At 32.7% G+C, this 23,047-nt stretch overlaps 1 protein-coding gene across 1 annotated transcript in view; it reads right to left on the bottom strand.

The window, feature by feature from the left end:
• Dach1 (dachshund family transcription factor 1) overlaps positions 1-23,047 on the bottom strand; it is a 378,258-nt gene that overhangs the window by 67,074 nt on the left and 288,137 nt on the right. The gene's annotated exons all lie outside the window — the stretch shown is intronic.

Below are 23,047 nucleotides of genomic sequence, written 5' to 3'. Positions count from 1 at the left end.
TCATGGAAGCAGCCTATATAGCCATGAGCATATGAATGGATAAAGAAAACTAGATATTTTCAACCAGTAGTATAGAGTATTACAGTGCCATAAAGAGGGATAAACTTGAGACATTTTTAGGCAAATGGATGCCCCTTGAATCCGTAATGTTATGTGAAATAAATCAGACACACAAGTTTAAATGTCACATGGCTTCTTTTATATAAGAAACCAAAACTGTAAGTAAAGAGTAAAATAAAAGATTGACAACAGAAAGTAGGGAGGTAGATCACTCTCAAATGGGAAGGGGATCGAGAGACGGAGGGAGTGAAGAAGGAGATGGAAGGGGATGAAAAAACATGAAAATGTTTTATGTACATTTACCAACTGCACACAAAGTGTGCAAACATTGTATACTGCAATATGTACTAATAAAATATAAAAACTGAAAAAAGAATCACTATAGCATTACGAAAAACTGCTTCTGTTTATTCTATCACCCTAATCCTAAATGTAGGACACATTATATTTTTTAAATTGTGACAATTAAATTCTAGAAACATGGGAAATACTCATACCGTATTAGAAACAAATCAGTGTTTACCTATTTTTATCAATAAACCACCTTATTTTTAAACTAACTGGTTAGAAAAGTTGTCTTGACACATTGTTTTAAAAATGCAAGGAGTAGCATCAGTAACAGTAACATTTAAACATTGTTAGTATAATGTAATGGAAATTGTAACTCATAGAAAATCTCATCAGAGCAAATTTTCTAAGCTTTCAGGAGAGGGGGAGAGTTATTTTCCATTAATTACAGTTAGAAATATGCTTCCTTTATTTCCCTGATTAGATTATTTGGAAGTCAGTTTTCAAGGGCTAGAAAAAGAAAGTTTCATATATAGTCCTTTTTATTTCAAATGTAAAAATCAACATGAAATCAAGAAACAAGATATGACAGAGAAATTTAAATCTATTAGGAGAAAACTCTACACTTACTAATCTTTTGCCTACTTTTTCTCATGATGTAAATTAGGATTAACTATAGAAACCTAATTACATTTATTTCAAGTGCATATGAAATTCTAAAATGCTTTCAAAATATCCTCATCAAAATTGTGTTAAGGGTCTTTTTTAGCAAAACTTTCGCCCATTTCTTCTCTTTGGTGCTACACATTCCTCCATGAGCATGTACTTATTAGGTCTTCCTCTCTTCCGCCCTCCCCACACATTTTACTGTACTGACATTCAGGTATCCAGCATAAAAGAATGCTGAAGTACAGCACTAGTGTGCATTCTTCACTTGGTATTTCCACAGGGAATTCTCTCTCTCTTGCTTTACCATACCATTAGTTCAGGAAGGGAGGAGCAGACTGACAGGGAGAGAGAAAGGGAGCGGGAGGGAGAGGGGGACAGGGACAGGGACAGAGACAGGGAGGGACACAGAGACAGAAAGTGGGAGAGTGAGAGAGAAAGAGAAAAGCAGAAATAGGGAGAGAGAGAGGGAGGGAGAGAGACGAATTCACATGAACACACCAGAAACTTGGTCAGGAAATGAGACATCTTATCTTTGGGCTGGCTAAATGAGGACCAATAACCTAGTCCCGCAACACTCTCTGTGATAACTGCCGTTACAAATGAAATTTTGACTTCTTCACAGCTTAGTGACATGAAGATGCTATCAGTAGACCTGCATTTCTGTGGAATATGAAGGGTAGTAAAAGATTTCAACATCTGACATGGGAAAATGAACAACTGATAAACAATCTTTGAAATGTTCTCTCAACACAAGGCAACATTTTTGATGTTGATTTACATTTTTATTATTGTTCACTCTCTTCATAAACTGAGGGTATTGTTAAACACTGTAAACAGAAGAAAAAGACAACCATCAATAACAACAGGACAAGTATATTTTTAAAATACCTGATTGTTTTAAAAAGCAAATTATGTTTGTGAATTTAACTGTGTGTTTCTCAATAATTTGGAATCTGTGAGAAATATTTATAGGCTTAATAATATTTTCATATATCATTAAGGAGAAGAAAAAACTCCCGATCATATTGAATGAAGATCTACTTCTACAATTAACTAAAGTGTCAATTCCAGCAACTTGAGCTTCTGAGAGTAAGTACTTCCATAATCCTTAAGTCTATGATAACAGCTATGCAGCAGGAAAAGAAACGCTTTAGATTATAAAATAAAATATAAAATATCAATCTAAAACTAATTTTGTACATTAAAAAGTAAATATTCTGAAGCAGGAAGATGACTGATATAATACTTAAGTTTCTGATTGTCCAATTCCTTAAATCCTGGAACATTGATTTAACAACTCTGAGTACTTCAAGTTTACTTACAATAACTCTAGTAAACTGTATTAAAACTGTAATAAATTATATTAAATGTTTTATGTAATTATATTAATTTGATAAGATATAAAATGATATCTAGAAAAGTAGGCTTTAATCATCAAGATATTAATAATTCATTATAATACTATATATTGCATAACACTGATTAAAATTTAGTGTAAGAAATCCTTTTAAGAGGCATTCTTAAATGTATTTTTAGATCTCTTTAGACAGTAATGGGTACATATGATATAAATTTTCTTTATAAATGGCTGATAGTGGGCTTAATTTCTGAATAATATATTACTAAGATTTTCAGTTAAAATTTAGAATGCTTTTATTAATCAAGCAATCAAAACTAAAGAGTGTTAATGATTGTCACAAATTCTAATCATCAAATAATGAGAGAGACTTAGGAAATCTCACACAGAGAATTCTACAGCAAATATATCTATTGGACAAACATGGTGAGCTCCTTCTGAGATTCTGTGGGTTACAGAAGATTAAAACGAAGCCACATAACTACCTTTTTTTCTCCAAGAACGTGCTTTGATGCTGAGTAAAATTTCCATAAAGAATTTGTAATGAACACGAGCTTCTTCGCTTTTGTGTGTGTACTTCATTTACCAAGTTAGCTTTCTTTGCTTTTGATAATTTCCTCAAACACACAAACTTCAACAAATCTTATTATGACTAAATATATATATAAATATTCAGAAGTCTCAATAAGCTGTCTCAAGATATTTTTAAAAAATATTTGGAATAACCCTTTAACACATGTCCCTCCAACTGACTACACCAAACTGAGTATATTTTGTTTTGTTAAAGAGCTTCTTTGGATAATGAGTAAAACTTTTGCACCAAAATGCTGAAAAAAAATGGCTAACCATAGTCATTAATGTATTAAAATAATATTTTCTTTAAATGATTAATGTTCTACTTATTTTGTTTGATAAAGTTATTTACTGTTACTTCATATTGAGAGAAATGAGTAAGAAGAATGTATTGATTTGCTCTTTCTGAACTTTGTGGTAGTTAAAAATTTAACAACTTTAGATGTAAATAAATTTATCATCCCATAAAAACAGAAATAATCATAATTTAGAGCCTGTCACTGTACTCTATTAATAAATATATTAAAACATTAAGAGTCAGAGCATCTAAAAACTTAGCTACAGAGTTATATGATGTTTATAGTTATATAACTAATTCACATTTGTATCAGGAAAAGTCTTTCTGCAGTGTAAAGAATTAGGCAGATCTCCTTTGGTTAAACATTGAATCTATGGAATGCTGCAGTCTCTAGGGAAAGTTTTTGACACATCTTTTTTTCTCAGAAGCCCCAGGCTTAATGACAGCACTTACATTACCGACCCACAGGCAGTCTGCATTATAATAGAAAGAAAAAGACTACCTTGATAACTAATCGTATTTTTCTGTGTCCTGATTACATCTACCCATTGGCCATGAAACTAACTATTCTATTTTTACAGCAATGATGAACCAACCTTCACTCCTCAGACCAATATGGCGTGCACACGGGTGCATTCCACAGACTCAGGGAGTGTTTAGCCTGTGTGGGACACAAGTTGGATGCTGGACTAGGAGTGGTAAAGCTAAGACACAAATCACGTAGGCCTCAATGTCTGAAAGACCCTGATTTCTCTTTTCCTATTATGCTTCCCCCATTTCAAGATTTATCAGCAAATCCAGTTAACAGCTCCTCCAAGCACTCTTTTTGTTTTGCTTTAGTTGTCAGTACAATAGTCTAAGTCACCATCATTTCTTTCCTAGGGGTTTTAAACAGCATCTTAACTAGTTCCTTTAATTCCAGCACCCCACTGGAATTACACATTTGCAACACACACACACACACACAAATAAACACACACACACACACACAATTAGTATCATGTCATTCCTCTGGTTAAAATCTTTAATGGATGCAGATAAAACACAAATGTCTTATCAGCAACACCAAAGACACCCATAATCTGCTCATTCCCCACCTCCCAGCTGTAATATTACCATGTTATCTGTCTCGATCTTTATGTTTCAGCCAAGAGATTTCATGTCAGGCTGACCTGGCTTCACGGCTGCTGACTTGCTGGTTCTTTTACCTAAAATGAGACCCCAAGTCCTCTCCACTGGAATTTGCCATGATTGCCTCTGTTTTCCCATCAGGCCTCAGTTCATGCTGCCTACACAGATTCTTGGGGCCACCTTTAGACACCATCCTATTTTCTACCGCATTATCAAGTCTTGTGCCAGCATCATAGAGAGCTAAGTTAAATAGACACCAATAGGCAGTCCGAGAGGGACTCAGCCCTTGAGGGAGTCAGTGCAGAAGAGGAGAACAACAAGACTGTGGCTGGAGGCAAATCTCAAGAGCCTCAAGATGGAAACAAGATAGCATGGTCTGCAAACTGCCCTAGGGATGAGCACCAGCTTGAATTTATACCGCAGTTAACACCACCTGGTCCAGTGAGCCCAGGTCGGTATCAGATGCCTAGGTGGGTGACCAGGCCATCTGTACCCATACCCCTTTCCAGGAACACCTTTGTTCTTTCTCCGTTAGAAGTTACAGATGAGCTAAAGTTAATGATGTTCACTGTATTCCCTTGTTGCATGCCTCTGCTCTCTCTTGGATCAATATTAACTAAGCATTATACTTTTATAACCCTATAGTGTGATTGCAGTTTGACCCATAGTTACCCAAGTTGTGATTTTGTTATATAAAATACCAACCACTCAGGACCCATCCTGGAAATCCAGGAGCTATTCTTCTTATCATTTCCAATAAAAATTTCCTAACTTCCCCCTTTGTTTCATGACTTCATTCCATGAGGTTGTCACCAGGAATTCAGTACCTACGAAAACAATAATACATTTGTACACAAAACACAATCTAGTATCCTCTGTTTGCTTTGTTATTTACCATTTATTTGTTTATTGCTGGTATCTTTCATAAGAATATAAACTCCACAGTAGCAGGGGATTTAGCATACTAAATATTATTTTTCAAGTTTAGAACTGTGCTCCATGAGAAGCCCTGTTCCACTTCGTATTTAAAATTATCTAATATTATGTCTAACCTGGAATAGTGGCTCATTAAATATTTACTGTTTACTAGAGATGCATAAAAGGCAAAGTAAATATAAAAAATTGAGGAGGATCTAGTGGCACATGCCTATAATCTCAGCAGTGTGGGAGGCTGAGACAGGAGTATCTCAAACTTGAGCACAGCCTGGGCAACTTATTACTTAGCCAGATCATGGCTCAAAACAAGAAGTATGACAAACAAAAAGGGCTGTGGATATAGCTCAGTGCCAAGGCACCAAGTTCAACCTCTACTACCAGGAAAAAAAATAAGGGTGACATTTATAATATTCTTTTCCCATGAATTCTTTTCTGCTCAAATCACAGATGCTTAGGCCTAGATTTCCCCCATGAGAGTCAATATAATTTGGACCAAAGTCCAAAGCTCATTTTATGCGTCAGATATGTCAACTTCTGAATGTGGGATCAATCCGTTTCTACCTTTCTACACTTGCCAGTATATCACCTGAACTGCATCTCACATTACACTATTGTTTCTTGACCTTTTAAACTACATGCCCCACCCCAGGCCACTGCTCTTTTCGATATTCCACACTGATTTTTCCTGAGAGCTAGAGAACAGGAGGAATTGAAATAATCCTCAGGTTAAAAATATAATTATTTGAATTGTGGGATAAAATGGTTGATTGTGGGATAAAATGGTGGGATAAAACCTTCATCTTCAGTTTCCTCATCTTATTGCACAGCAGTGGAGTTCTATCATGTGAGGTTTTCTTTGTGGTGTGTTGTTGTCCTCCAAGGAAATGCAGTTTGTTCATGCACAAGTGATTTTGTTTGTAGTGTTTGAAGAAGTGGAGCAGGAACAGGAAATCTTGGGACGTCTTTCCTATCTCTGCAAGAATTCTGAGCAAGGAAAAGGACTATGGAGACTCCATTTACAGAGTCATGTTATTGTCATTCCTACAGTAAGGTAGATGTTTCTCAACCATATCTACCCATTGAAGTGAACAAAGAATCTTGTGGCTTCATTGGGATGTCACAGTTAACACACTTTGCTTTACCTCTGTGATGTTACTAAGAACAGCACAACTCTATAAGGCCAAACCACCAGCCTAAGCCTTCTAGTGCTAAATGGGACCTTATATCCAGACATGGTAGAGATGGCTCCTGATTCTCTCTCTGACAGGAGAGAAAGTAGCCTTGAAGAGGTGTCATGAAGCACAGAGGAGGGCTGGCTTCCTCTGACAGTAGGTCTGCACAACAAAGATGGATCCTCCCATTTTAATAAAAAAGTGCCATATAAAATATTTAAATTGTCATATGACTTCTCTAGGGGAGCAAAAAATATGACAAGTTATTAGTGGTTCTGGAGATTTTTAAGATATAGAAGCAATTTATATACAAAAGTGTGACAACAGGGTCAAATATTTGGCTTCTTTATCTTACTTATAGATAAAAACCTCTAGTTTTCGCTTTAAAAACTACACAAGAAGATTTCAGTGTCCGGTGAAATCATACATTTGTTGTGTTTCAATCTCAGTCTTTCCAGATTCTTAAAAAAGAGAGATGAACAGGATCAACAGAGTAACTGAAGAATTTAAATTGTTTTGGGCAACTATGGGTGTTTATGTTTAATCATCACACTATAAATAATGGTTTATCCTTTAATATTACATAGTCGCTTACATTATATCTTTAATCTTTTGTGCAAAAATTTAAATATTTGCAATCTGTATATTCAAAGCGCAGACAGAGCTGAAGTTGTTTTGATTCTGCCATGCACATAAGGTTCTATTAAGAGGAAAGAAACAGTGAAAAATCATTTTCTCATTCACCATTCTATAGAACTGGATCTCACTGTTATTACTTTTATGTCAACTCCTGGTTTGCTTCTGTCTTTTGAACTTACATGTTCCATGGCCCGTAGTATTATTCATTGATGGGTGCTCTTTATATTCAGAACAATGCTTTTCTTTGCCTCTTTACTATAAAGTTCAGAAATGACAACCCGAGATTAGGTTTTGCACATGTTTTTGGTTATGGATTACAAGAAATATTTCTCTCAAAGACTTATTCTGAACAAAGCAAAATCTAGAAAAAACCTTTAAATTAACTGTTTGATTCTCAACAAGAATTATACAATACATCTGGCTAATTGAAACTTAAAACCTGCAGTATATTTATAAACTCCTTGAAAATCTTAATAACAGGAACCCCTATCAATAAAAAAACTTATAGTAACAAAATATTATGCACAAATTCTCCAAGCAAATTTGGTTTCCTAATAAACTTTGTACGTCTCTCTCATTCTTTTAAGATATTACTATATACATATATTATTTTTTAGGGAGTTAAACTTGAACAAAATAAAATTACATGTAAGTATTTTTTACTGCTATTTATCTACTCAACAAGAGCTAAAACTTTTATGAAAGCTTCATAGTCAGTCAATATTTTTATAAAACTAACTATCACCTTCAGAAGAAGACAGGATTGCAAAAGAAAGGGTAATGAAAAGAATGTAGTCCTGAAAGAAATGATTCCACCTTAAATGCTATCTTCTATTTTCTAGGTTGTAACACATTCAAAATAGATACAATTTAAAAGATCATATTTTTAACTGCATCAATAAAGAGTAGAAAATTTGCTACAGTGTGAACAAAATAATCCACCATTGGTTTAAGGAAAGCTTTATGGATTTATGCTTCTATGTAATTTATTATATATTACATACTGTGGTTACTAATAATATGTATTCAAAGGTAATATAATTGGAAAATATTTGGCCCTAAAACATGGTGGCCCTAAAACAGATGCATCTCTGCTAATATAAAAGTAGATCTGGAACATTTTATCATGCATTAGAGATTTTAATCAGGTAATCTACACAGCATCTGGAAACCTAAGCAGAGGCAAAGTCTGCTATAACAAAGGCACTGTAACAGTTCACCTTCAGTGAAGAACAATAATGCATTATTAAATTCACTTTCCTGCTCAGTGGTTACACTTAGCTGACCACAGCAAATTTGCTCTCTGCCTGGTCCTCACAACTTGGCAGAAAAATAGATTCTGTCACATTTAACGGGTTTAGAAAATGACAGGATGCCTCTTTTGTTTTAACTATAAACCATAATCTTTCAGAAGTAAATATAATTACAAATGCCTTTGATCATGTCATTCTTAGAACAGATATTATATGTGGGTTATCACAGTGGCATATATCACCATAACTATCATTAATAAATAGAAATGATACTGTACATCAAAAATCCACATCTCTTATGGAACTTTCATTTTATATAACGTCATAATTTTTAGAGCACAATAAGGATCATTCAGAAATCCTATAGAGCTACTACCATCACAGCAACCTGTGGTTTTTATCTTAATTTATGTTATTCACACAAAGTAGTATAGTTGGCCTACAATGATATCATATTTAGCAAATTGAGCTTCGACTTCTAAAAAGTGACTGAGCTAATAATACTGAAAGAAATTTTAAAGTTTTTGAGTAAATAACCACCAAAATGAAAGTTTTTGTTTCATCATTCTTACAATGGAATTCCATGAGTGTTTCAGCTGTGAATTTGGGAAGATGATTAATTTTTTTTCTGAAGAGAGAAAATATGAACTGTTTCTCACTGCACGCACTACATATTGCAAAGGAAAGAAGAAATCATAAGCTACTCCACCTTTAATACGGAAGCCTTAGGACTCTGGCTATTTGAAGGTAAACACCCTATTACCCATAAAGCCCCTTCTTTTACACTCATATATGTTCTATCAAAGTGTCTATTATAAAGGAAATCCCATTATCTTCATTGTAAATGTGGTTAAAATTGATTTTTATTTATCTAACATTTTTTTGTGAATTAGGAAGAAAAGAATACATTCTATAATTATGAGGTATCTCACTTATTAGAATTATTTTTAAAAATGACAAGAACAATTGTAGCAATTACATATGGACAATGATGTTCAATGATAATTTTATTTCTAAAAGCCTAACATCTAATTGTTCCATGAAAATTTTACCTTAGAACGCTTTACAACATTGCAAAGAAACCACACCAAGGAAAGATTTCTCCTTACTTGAAAAAGAGGATCAGTTACTCAAAGAAGTATTTTTATAGTTTCCTGTAATGTCTTTCTACTTGCTCTTAAACTTTATTTTATGCTTCAGTTGTTTCTCTTAATTATTATTTAGGAAAAAAATGGTATGGTTTGCTTTAATATTTAATTATTTTAATTAACTATGTAACATTTCCAATAAAAAGGCAAATTTTGGAAAATCATCAAGTAAAAGTTATCTAACTAGGATCCGAATAAAATTTTTCCCGTATGAGAAGCATATGGAGTTTTCAATTTGTGTATTTATTTTATTCTATAAGTCACATTAGCTATATATAATTTTATTCATAGCATTCTACATTATTGATGATGTATGAATCATTTGATATTGTGTGTTCTTCCCTAACTAAATTAAAGTAATGTAAAAACATGAAAAAATTTACAATATTTTAGTGACAATTTTACACAGCATTAAGAGGCAAATGTTTTGTCTAAAAATTTATAACCTGTGGAACTTTCTTTGCGATTGATTTCAATTATGTTGATACTAGGGGTTCTAAATATTGTTTCTGGAGAATTCTATGCAGTTTTTAAAGAATTTAATATCCTCTAGCTTGTTATCTTTTTAAAAACTTATTGACATTCATGGAAAAATTACTGACCCTTTCCAAGTTCTTTGTTACACCATAAAAAAATCTCCAAATTGTAAATTAAGTATAAAAATGTAGTATGGTACAGAGACAAACTTGTTATATGATCATAATGACAAAATATTGCTTATTAAATCATCTAAATTATTTCGCATGTGTGAATTTCTACACTCGGTGGAAACATTAAGGATTTAACAGTAAATATGTAATAGAAAAATATACGCTTTGATAGTTGACTATTGACTATTGTTAGTTATTACAATGATTCCTGCTTCCCTCTTTGAATGTTAGTGTGGTAGATATGTTCCCTCTGGGGTTTGTCTAAAGAGAGTACAACGATTTAATCTCCAACCTCTACCATCATTCTTACAATGGAATTCCATGAGTGTTTCAGCTGTGAATTTGGAAAGATGATTCATTTTTTTCTGAAGATAGAAAATATGAACTGTTTCTCACGGCACCCACTACATATTGCAAAGGAAAGAAGAAATCATGAGCTACTCCACCTTTAATAAAGAAGCCTTAGGGCTCTGGCTATTTGAAGGTAAATGTACTCGACATGGATGATAAGAGGACATGTTGAGAGAATTAGAAACTCAGCTGTTGCTTTGGTCAGCCGTTATTCCAAGCCTTGGGAATGGCCTTAGAATAATGAGGACAGCAAAATGACATTCCTCTATGAAAGGGATTATTGGAGCATCTTGTAGAATGGGAAGTAATAGAAAAACGGGTTGTCTCCAATAATTTTGGCACAAACATTTTCCTTACGGTCACTTCCTAAACTGGAAAACTATGTTTAAATTGGGGTGTAACATGGCATGTGTTTACTCGGTCAGAAAGATTTAGGTGCACTACAAGAAACTCAAAACCAACTAAATAAGATTTAATGACATCACTGTCAACTCTAAATACTGTCTAGATAATAAACTGGAATCAGTACATATGCCCCATAAGTCTTTTATAGATCTGTAATCAGAGATTCTCCCAAATTGATACCATTCTAGTTAGTATGAACATAAAAACCAAAATACATACATAATAAACTAAATCTTCAAAAAATGAAAATTTTAATCCAGAAGAAAAACTACCTCTCAAACCTCAAATACATAATACCTCTCTTCCCATAAATAATTAGGCACAATTAAATTTCTGACCTATTTCTCAGTAGACAAATGGAACTCATACACTTAATCAGATACCCTGAGCCTAATAATTTCATGAATAACTCATAGAATAACTAATTTAAACTTTGTGAAGCACATATATTATTACACTTACATTGAACACCTGCATTATTTTAACTTTTCCTTTAGGTTAAAATAAGAGAGACAATATGATTTTGGAGAATATAGTGCTTTGAATCATCAAAAAATGGTGATTAGAATATTTAGTTGATTACAACACTTCAAGACAGCTCTTGTAGCCCATCATCTGTTTATCTGTAAATGATAGTGAACCTCGGAAGGATATTTCATCCTCTACTACAGGTTAAAATGGACTATTTCAGCTATTGTTCTCTAGGAAGAACCATGTCTTCTCTCGTAGCACAGTGACTTCTTACATATATTTCCCCTGGGTGTCCTAATGTTGCCACTCAAGCACATTACCTATGACAGTTGTCAAAAGAGCTATAGGTACAGAACTACATGTATTGGGTATACATGGCAGAGAGAAAATACAAATCCTCTTGTGCATTATATTTGCCATCATGAAAAAAAGTAAGAAAAACAACATGATAAGCATGCTGCTTTTGAATAGAGATTACAATTTAGACGTGTTTTTAAGAACACCTGCATATGGTTTTATATCGTTAGTGTTATCAGTTTTATCAATAAACGTCAACAGTGTGTTGAAAACACAACATCTCATGTCTTTCTTTAAAATCCAGTTGTAAATTCTTAGCAAAAAGTTTACCACATGGTAAGAAATCACAGATTGATGAATAAATGAACAAATGAAGGGAAAAAAGCTTACATTATTTAAATAGTAACTTCATTAGAATACAGTCAAGACAGTATTTATAGTGATTTTACATAGTATATGGAATTATGTCTGTAAAACTATCCCATATTGGCACTACTGTGTTCTCCAAGGTGCTATCATTTGTATCAAATCTAACTGATCAGATATATCATCCACTCCTTTATTTAACACATTACCAGTCTTTGTGACAGATACCAAAATCCAGTTGTAAAGAACACAGACCCAACAACATGCTCATCAACTCTGCAGTCTAGTGAGTTATGTTTCCTTTCAGGCCTCTCCAGACTCACTGTCCACCTGCTGGCCTTGCTCTGTGATCTGTGTGACTTCAAGAGGTGTCTGTGCCCCATGGATGTATCACTTAATCGGACACTTTAGAAAATAGCTCAGATGGAGTGTCAGAATGTGACAGCCAAGCTTCTACCATGCGAGGTCAAAGATTGCTGCATTATCCTTACCCATGTGTTGAATTATCTTATTTCTATGCACTGTTTCCTGAGCGAACGTGGATAAAATGTGACATGCACAACACAAATTTATATAGATGCAACATTTTTTTTAACTCTTCCAGCATAAATTTGTTATTTTTCAAGTGTTACCACTCAAACTTTTAAAGATTTAGAAATGAAGGTTAAGATACTATATCATTTACCAGATTCAAAACTTTATGCAGGACTTGAATATAAAGAAGTCTAATTCCAAAGATTTGCTTTTTATACCTATGCTAGAGCGCCCCAAAGAATAATGTTTTCTGAGAGGAATATAAATCTATTTTGTAAATTAGAGCTTTTTCACTAAAGCCCAAGATTACTTTTATCATGATAAGATTTATAATAATAATAGAAATAGATAATATTGATCAATGTATATGAAATTGATACAGTGTAAAATAATTATATATTTTTCATGCTCTACCAATAGCTTTGTAATTTAACAGTTATCCCAATTTTACAATTAATACAATGATAATGTGAAGCTATACAATTGTAATTAAATCTTTCTCTGTACTTCAAATGTGGAAAGGAAAGGGAAAGCATGGAAAAAGGTAACTCTGATAAATAGTCACCTTATCAATAATCTCAATTTCTTCTCAAATTCTGTTTCCATGGAAAACTTTTAAATGTAGACCATAAAATAATTCAGTTTTGCTCTCTTCGAAATGATACACCATAAAGATAAATTATTTCAAATTTGAAGTTCATTGTCATCCTGATTTTTTAAAAAAGTATTCTTACTTGACTTTAACATATTAGAAATGAAAAGATGGCTACACCATCTTTCTTGTTTCTTGCACTAATGAGAGAAAAAAATTATCTACTGACTGCCTACATTAAGATGCTTTGCTTTAAAATAGTGGCAGAGAAGCATGCCGGGCCTTTGTTTATAATATAATTTTAAAAAGAAGAAGAAAAGCACAAAGGGAAAAACAAAACAACAAAAAGCAATAAAAATGATACAGAGTTTCAAAACAAGGTGATAGGAAATTAACAATAGTTATAACTGGGGTAATTATACTACTGATCTGTTGGTTTGTTAAAGGAACAGTTAATGATTAGTGGTTTCATTGATCTTGCATGTCTATGTGTGGTGATCTGAGCAACTACTTTGAAGATAACAGTATGCAACATGCCAGTACTTCTAAACTTAGAAGACAAGAACAAAATGGCTACAATTTCTTAAAATTTCATCAATGTTAGGGGCCTATCATAGATACTTGATGAGAGGAAAAATGCCCTTAAGGTTGTGTGATTTGGTAAAGGCTGATACATAATAATGTTGGAAATTACATATTACTTAGTTACAAAGTAATTTGGATCCACATGTCAAACATGGATGACCTTTCTTAAATTCCCATCATCTGCTATAAAATTAAAAAACACAATCTCATCAACTTTGCCTTCAAATCATGGCTCTTCAAAAGTACACAAGTCAGTCAGCTTGATTTACCTGCACAAAAGTATAATTCTCGAGCAACTGCAAATAAAATTACACTTTTACAAGAGAGACATATAAATGAGAATATGGTTGCCTTTACAGTGGATTTTCTAAACTGCATCTTAAAGATCTGCCCTGGATATAAATGAATATTTTTAGCAGTTTTTAATAGATTTTTCTATAAATCTGAAAACCTAGCCATAGCAAAATCTTAGTAAAAATTTTAAATAAAATGATGGGACACTACAGCCTTTCAGTACCTAGTTAATACAGAAGCAAAAAGCAGTTGCTTTTAAGAATTTAGAAACATATTGAGCACTCATTCCTAAAGTTTAATCACCACTTAGGTAGAGCTACATGCAATTACTTTTAAAAAGCATCTCCATACACAATATATTGCATATAATCAATTCAATGAACTATCAAGGCTATAAAGATTAAATAAGAAGGAGAAATATCATTAAAAACCTCAGCTATGGTCTAAAAGTTAACTAAGCAAAGTGATCTAGTGAACAATCCTAATTAAAATGCCTGGTACAAACAAAGCTTAGGCAAAAAGCACTAAAAACAATTGAATACTTATTTTATTAATCTAATGAATCATGTATCATATCATTACAACTTTGTATATATCATTAATTTCATTCCTTTCACTTAAGCCTTTTATTGGGATTACTTCAGTTATTAGTTGGTCTAATGTATTGGTTACCTCTAAATCTCACTCTACAATCTCTTCTTATCTTGTTGCATAAACCCTTGCGTGTTATTCAAATTGCTTCATTTATTATGATAGCTTCCCCATGTAAATTGTGCTGACTGCTCGCCCTTGCACAGTCCTCATTAGACTAATGAAAACCTTCAAACGAAAAAACTAAACAACCTGCCAAATAAAGGTCTGAGGTTATTATGAAAATTACAACTCTGGGAGCTGGAAGAAGCTCTGTTCATTAATTCATGCTCAGCAAATTGCTAACTAATTTAGTTGCACTCCTCTGCATTAATGGATTATTTTATAAAAATGTTTTCCACAGCCCAAGACCTTTGGTGCATGCTTTTGAGAGGCTTGAATTCTAATCAACCTTAACAGTAAATTAGGAATGTAATATCTAAATAATAATTGGGATGGCATATGGAGGAAAATAGTGTTTAAAATCCCATGAAAGGTGCTTTTGGTTTTCGGCTTCATCTGTCAATTTCACAGTAGTTAAAACAATTGTACTTGTTTAATATTCTGAAACTGTAGCATAAGATACTAGCAATGACGGTAATGTAAAATTTTAAACAAAACATGAAATACGGCTTTGGCTGGAACAGAAGTAATTATGACATACAAAAGTTATTACAGAAATCTCTGAAAACAGTTTGTCAAAGGATAAGTTTAAGTGGAATCAGGAACAGAAAAGTCAAATGAAAACATTGTACTCAATTCTTGAAAATAGGTAGGCAATTATCTGTTTTAAAATATTCTGAAAATAACATCAGGTTATAATGTCTATAAATATAATTGTCAGTAGGTTCCATATCAATTTTTGATCTAAGGTGTCACATAAAACTCCTTCAAATTAGTTCCAGTATCTTTAGAAATTATCTGAGCTTTGCTATCATTTTATACATCCAGCAAACGAGGGTGAATGAATGTGTTAAATCATCCCATCAATTTGATGGAGAAATTCAAACTGCTCCAAGCACAAGAGACAACAGAGCTATTACTCTGCTTCTTAACCCATAATATAGCATTCAAAGCAAAATCACTCCATCATCTAACAAGGGAAAGTCAAGTTGTGTGAGCTGATGCACACACAGGAGTATAAATAAAGGTTTCAGTGAAAACCGGCTACAAAAATCAGGCAGATTTGAAAAGATACTTTAAAATAGCGGTCCTTTACCTTTCTAAAAATGGAGATATTTAGAAATGATTTCCCAATATTTTTATAGAAATTACTGTGGATTTTTTAAGGTAAACAACTTCATCTGTTTTTAAGAAAGTCAATATTAATTTTAATAAATACATGTCAGTTTGTAATTTATATCTCAAACTGGAAAAATTAAAACATATCCAGTTAAAATGTATACAATTCAAACTACTTTATCATTTTATTCTGTAAAAACAATATCACACATACTGAGCAAATATCTGAAGTAACAGCATTTCCAGTTTGCTATTCCTTTGGGTTACCAGGCGTACCAAAGCTCTGAGTCACTGAATTGTTAAGGGTCATTTTCACAAATTTCTAAAAATCTAATCAGGGAATAGCAGACAGAATTTTCACATTCTTTGAGGAAAAACAAAACATATATTCACTTACAACATTAAAATGTACAAAATAAAAACTGGAAGCTCTGGTAAAAAAATGTTGGAAGGCAAGCTAATATTTCCAAAATGAAGTTCTGATTTGGAGCATATTCTCAGATAGATGTTTTGAATAATTTTCATATCCCCTTTGTATCACTTCCACACCAGACTATGTAAAATTTCAACCAAAAACTACCAAAATAGAGATAAGCACATGATTAGACAATATGTTGATAAACCAGAGTTTAAAAAATGAAAAAATTAATTCATTAAGCCAAAAAATAAGTTGTCTAACAAACATCCTATATGACAGTACTAAAGTAAGGGCATTTACAATGATTCATAAATAAATCATAAAATGAAGCAAATTTATATGTGGAACTACTATGTTAATTTACTAGTAATTACCTTCTTCATTTGTAATGCTGTAAAAGTATTACCTATAGATATTACCATGTAAAAGTATTGTTTGAACACTGAGAGAGATACTTTCATGCCTAGCAGAGGAGATGAAGAAAGTAAATCTGATCAAGTCAAAAATTCCATAGTCTTTAAATGTTTTTCCTAAGAGGAAAAGCCATTTTATCTGACCACAAGTAAAACCATAAAAAGGATCGGTAAATATTAACATCATTCAATTTTAGATCCAGAAAAGGTTCTACAACTTAGAAAGAGTGATTGGAGATTGGATAAGAAAATTGTGATACTTTTATATAATGAAATATTACTCAGCTGTAAAGAAAGATAAACTCGAGGCTTTTATAGGTAAATGGTCACAACTAGAGACCATACTAATAAGTGAAATAAATCAAACATACATGTGCAAGCACCTCATTGTTTCACTAGTGTAAAACCTGAAAGAATTAATTTAAACTAGGAGATATGATAGGCATTGTGAATTGATAGGAAAGCACTCAAAGGTAAAGGGCAACTAGGATGTGGGAAAAGAGAAGGGAAAGAAGGAGAAATTTTGTATGTATGTATATGCAGGATAGTCAACATGGCTGTTCTACTGTCTTGTATTTCTTTGCTGAAAAAAACTGTCAGTGAGTCCTTGGTTGATCAGCACTGCATGTCTATATCTGTTTCCATGAGAAACCACTTTGAAGATATCAATATATAATACAACAAGCATTATTAATTCCCTACCACTTTGTTTGTAACTCCGTACTGTCTGCACTGTTCCTTTGTTATTTTGTAAAATGTTGCTTGTCTGTTAATATTTTCCTCCTTTTATTTTTAAAATTCAAAAAAATAATTAAAAAAAAAAGAAAGAGTGATTGGAAAATTAACTCGAGGTAACCTATACCAACTAATGACTTTTAAAATATCATATTCAGATTAATTATATGAAAATAAACTGATGAAGCATGTAAAATTGGAATGTAGCTCACTTCACAAATATCACCTGTGACTGACGCAGAGAAATTATACACATCAGAGATACTGTCATTTGACTCTTGACCTAATCTGTTGCAGCCTATTAATGTCTACTACCTGGAATACAGACAAATGTATTTGTTAATCCTCAAACCATGTCTTATACAAATTCAGGTTTGATAAAATCACATGAAGTAAATTAAGACTATTTTTAATAATCTAAAAATTTAATGAAGCAATTACCTTCACAACTACTGATACACAAAATAACCAATTAATGTAGTTACTTTAGTAATTTTTCACCCAAACTGGCACTTTACCATCTTGTGATAAACATACCCTTTAATATGATGGTTTCTAATTTCCCACTTGAGATCTAACATAAATCATGACATCTGCAATACTATGAATTATAAATAGATAATATGCTAAATCAGTGGTTTACACTATGTAACATATCCGTAGCTAATTTGACAGTATTAATGGCTTCCATTGAATATTTATAGGGGTCAAGCACTCCAGACTTATATGATCTCATTTAAAGATGAAAAGATAGTTATTACTCCCAGTAATGATGGACCCCGTGGTTGGTATGTAAAGAGAGTGAGAACCCAGGTGTGGTGGTTCGTATCTGTAATCTTAGCATTTGGGTGTCTGAGGCAGGGCAATGGCTGCAAGTTTGAGGCCAGCCCGGGGTACATATACACTTTAAGGTCAGCCTGACCCACATAAAGATTTTTGTCTCAAAAACTCAAAATGAATAAATGAAGAGAGAAGTCATAGCTTTCTTTCCCAAAGGATAACTTTGGCTAGATGCTTATGGGTAAGGAGGCACATGCTGTACATCCTAGTAAGGAACGAAACGGAAGTCGTCTTGTAAAGGACGGAGAACGTTTGAGAAACGTAAAGATTCAGGGTGGCAGGACAGTTATCAAAATGCACTAGATAAAAAAAGCAAACGTTAAAGGCTATACATTAGAAAACTGTCTGTAATTAAGGTATTGTTACAGGAATTGTACAGTAAAGAGTTTCTTAAATCATCACTAAAATATCACTACAAACTCTTCTTTTAGAAATTATAATGCATGTTATAACAATAAAACAATATCTTAAGAACACCTCCCTCAAGCTATGGCATTGCATATGAAGTTTACCATTTACTTTTAAGAGAGCTCTGACAGCCGGGAAATGTGTCACTGTCCAGTGTCAGGCATTACAGAATTTGAAGTGTTGGCATTAAGCTCAACACCTTTATTTCATAACACTCAAAACTGATGAGGTTTTAAAGTTGCACGGCTAGGTGATATGTAGGGAAAATATTTCGTAAGACATTTTGAGATATGCAAAGAAAAACTATATTGAAAAAGTGTAAGTGAAAAAGAAGTTGGACGTTAGAGAATTTTAAAACTGAACATAATCATGACCCTAGAAGCAATGTTAATGTTATCCAAGCACTTAAAACTAATGAAAAATGGCTTTCAGTCTGTTCACATCTTCCTAGTCACATAAAATACTAGTGAGTCCAGAGATATTTGTGTGTAAAGTTTACTATTAATTAATGTCTAGGATTTTTAAAAAGTCATTAGTAAAGACTCAGTTCTACTTTGAATAAAGTTAAAATTATTATATTGCTATTGGTGCTGCAGTGCCAGGGATCAAATCCACGGCTTTTATTCTCTCCCTCTCCCACTCCTCACTCTCCCTCCCCTTATCAATTCTGGGACAGGGTGTCACTAAGTCATTAGGTTTCTCGGGCTAAATTCAAACTTACTATCCTTCTGCCTCAGCCTCCCAGAGTGCTGGCATTACAGGCATGCACCAACACACTCAGCTAGAATTTTTCAGTAAAACAGAGAGCAAAGGAAATATTTCAAAGGATTTTTCCACAAACTCAAGAAAAGTGATGACATTATCTTTTTTACAAAATGGCTTACAAGGGTGGATTCGAAGAATAAATTATTAAAAAAGGAAAATCCAAAACAACCAATTTGCTATCTACATTAATAGCTCTAGTGCTCTGTCCCCCACTTGAGTGTAGCAACATGAAAATAATTTATAGAAGGCTGTCGAGCACCACAAATCTTGAGCAATGTCCAACAAGCAGAAATGTTTTATGGCCTGAAGAAATCCCTTGAATTTCCTGCCTCATCTCAAATTCGCCCGGCTTCTAAACTTGTGTCCTTTAGGACTGATCTTATTTCTTATGAAAACAAAGAAAGGAAGGAGCCTTAAGTCCTTAAGTATGGGGTAACTTAAGCAACATATTAAAGTCTGTCCACTTATAGCAAAGAAAGAGGAGAAAGTTTTTTGTACTTCATTTGCTTTCTTTCATATAACTGGTTTTCAATAAATTTTTACTAATTAATTATATCACTTTTTGTTTTGTTCCACTGAAGAGTAAACCCATAAACTTCACACTGAACTACATGCCCAATCTCCTTTATACTTTTTATTTGGACACACTGTCATGTTAACTTGCCACAGTTGAACTAGAATTTGGAATTCTCCTGCCTCAGTCTTCCAGATGCCTGAGATTACAGGCATGCATCACCAAGCCCATTTGAAATATTTAGTCTTAGATTGAAAGACATGAATATACTAATAATATTAGTAATTAAATATACTAATATATTCATTTGTTAGTCCCAGTGATAAATGCTTATTTTCTATAATTAGGAAAATATAATATGAACTTACCTCTATGATACACTTAATTTTGGTAATTTAAAATTAGATATATTCTATACTTAAAATGTGTCCATGTCAAATCACATGTAAGGTAAGAAATACGCACCAAAATGTATGGAAAGTAGCAATTTAAGGAAAACTAAAAGCATATTATGCAGGAGAGAATAAAACCAGAAATTGAAAACAGTAGACAACTATGTGTGGAATAAACAGAGAAGTACATCTTCAAGAAACAGCCCATTAATATAACTCAAATGACCATTATTACTACCTATTCCATTTTATTTAGATCAAAGGAAAACACTAGCAATATTTTTAATTCTAGAAAGTTCTAGAGAACCCAGGATGTTTAGAAAAGTTAGAAGACACAAAGACCATTTTTAAAAGACATGGTATGTGCAGTATCAGAGTCATTCTCAGTGCATATCTGTGAAAATCTCCTGATTTAATCAAAGTTTATAATTTTAAAGTATTTCTGCTTAGCCTTGGGACAACTGCAGCAGTACTATGTGTCTATTACTTGTTAATAAACTAACATACCTTTCATGTTAAATTTTAAATGTACTTTAGTTAAAATCTCCTTAGGCTCAAAACTCTACTGTAGGATTCTTTAATTTAAAATGAGAGAATTTACTCAGCAGTTAGTATTTACAAGCTCTAAGGCTTGTAAAACCATTGGTCCTTAAGCTGATTGTGTTATAATTGTTTTTGTCTAATAAACAGAGTTGGTAGCTATTTAATAGTAAGAAAAACATTAAATGTTTAAAAGTTGCCAATGGTTAAGATTCTGGACCACAATGTTTCTCAACATATAAAAGAATTTTATATCTATTTTTAGTATCAATGTTTTCTTAAGAATTATTGCCTTTTGAATGATATAGTTGATAGAGAACAAATTATATATAAGAAGATGAAGCCTTAAATGCCATGAACATATAATTAATTTCTCTACAAATGTTGCTAAGTAAAGTTACTTGTTTCATACAGATGTGAGTAGTAAGAAAGTTACAGGATGATTACGAGGGACATGATAAATGCAGTCATGAATAAAAACAATTTTTAATTTAGTCTACTCTATCAATCTCGAAAGCCCATGAATATTTACTATTAATTCAGTATGCTGAAAAGTAAATAAAAGAAAGATTTCATGCGAGAAAAAGTATCACACAAAAAACACTATAATATTATTGAAATCTATTAAAATTTTCATGATTATATATTTACATTTGAAATCAATGACAGTTTTACATTTCTAAGGAGAAGATTAACAATTTATTTTGCTTTATAAAATATATGTTAAAATTTTGGGAAATGATTGAACTCTGGTTAAGGCCTTTGTTCTGATAACAAAACCATTTACAAAATCTTGACATAATAAGGGGTACCATTTTAGATATATATATATATTTTATTTATTTATATATACATAAATTTGTTATATATATGTTTTATACATATAAATTTGTATTATATAATATTTGTAATATATATAATATTTGTTCATGGTCAGAATGTTGTGCTATATTTCATATAAATATATCTCCTCAAAGTCAAGTACTTCTACTAGTTGCCTTGCCGTTTATCTGTAAATAATGTAAACGTATGTTTTAAATCTCCTCTGTTAGAACCTTGTAGTAATTCCACTCAGACTGAAATGCACCCCTACATTACTGTTTATAGTAAATACAATATTTGGATTACCTCAAGTTCAGAGTCTACTGAGGGATGGGCACAAAGGAAGAAGCAACTTCACTGAACCAGGCACAGACTGTAAGGAAATTTTGTGGTCAGGGATATAAGAAAAACAAACATGTGGCACCTAGATCAACCTGGTACTTTATTTTTTTTAAATGCAAGTTTATAACGATATGAACAAATACATGACAAGTTAGATAAATTAAACTCATGAAGATGTAATATAAGGTTGCCCAAAGCTCTGCACCAAAAATTCTAATGGGATTCCTTATTCCAGGAATGGAATCGGTTGCCTCTGCGGTATTCTTTTCACTACTATCTCTTGACTTTTACACTTTGCGCACAGCCCTTCTCCACCAAAGTTTTGAAAACTAAACTCTAATATTCTGACATCCATTGTATATCACCAGTTAACTCCCCTCCTATGCAAATGATGTTTAACTAGAAAAACATCACCCACAAGAACACTGAGAAAAAAGTCAGGCATGATTTTCTGTAGGTGTTTAGTGTTTCGCTGACCCCTTACTGAAACCACTGCCTAACATATACAGTTAAGTTCTTGTTTAACTATTACTTAAAACTTTAACTCCTACAAAGTGTTAGTTTGTCACCTCACTCATTTTCATAACAGTGCTGTATAAGGGTTTTTAAAAGGTATAAATATATAAATTTGTTTTGATGTTGAAAGCAGAGTTCATGAAAACATGACAATGAGAAATTTAGAGACCATCTTGCCTAGTGATGCACTGAATATAGTCTACTTAGCGGGGTAATAACATGATACCAAAACTTAAGTAATTAGGAAAGTTCCTTAATGCTGTTAATTCTCAATTATGTCTACATTTTAACATGTTAATACCTAGGAAGGATTGTCATTTCATCACTGGAATTCTATAGTGCAGATAATTTAATTTGTACTGTATTTTCTCCCTAAAGGATTTGGCAAAGCTTGTATCATA

The sequence above is a fragment of the Chinchilla lanigera genome, unplaced genomic scaffold (assembly GCF_000276665.1).
Source record: "Chinchilla lanigera isolate Chin_1 unplaced genomic scaffold, ChiLan1.0 scaffold00003, whole genome shotgun sequence".
NCBI lineage: Eukaryota > Metazoa > Chordata > Mammalia > Rodentia > Chinchillidae > Chinchilla > Chinchilla lanigera.
The sequence above is the reverse complement of the archived record's forward strand: the minus strand, read 5'-3'. Positions and strand labels throughout refer to the sequence as shown.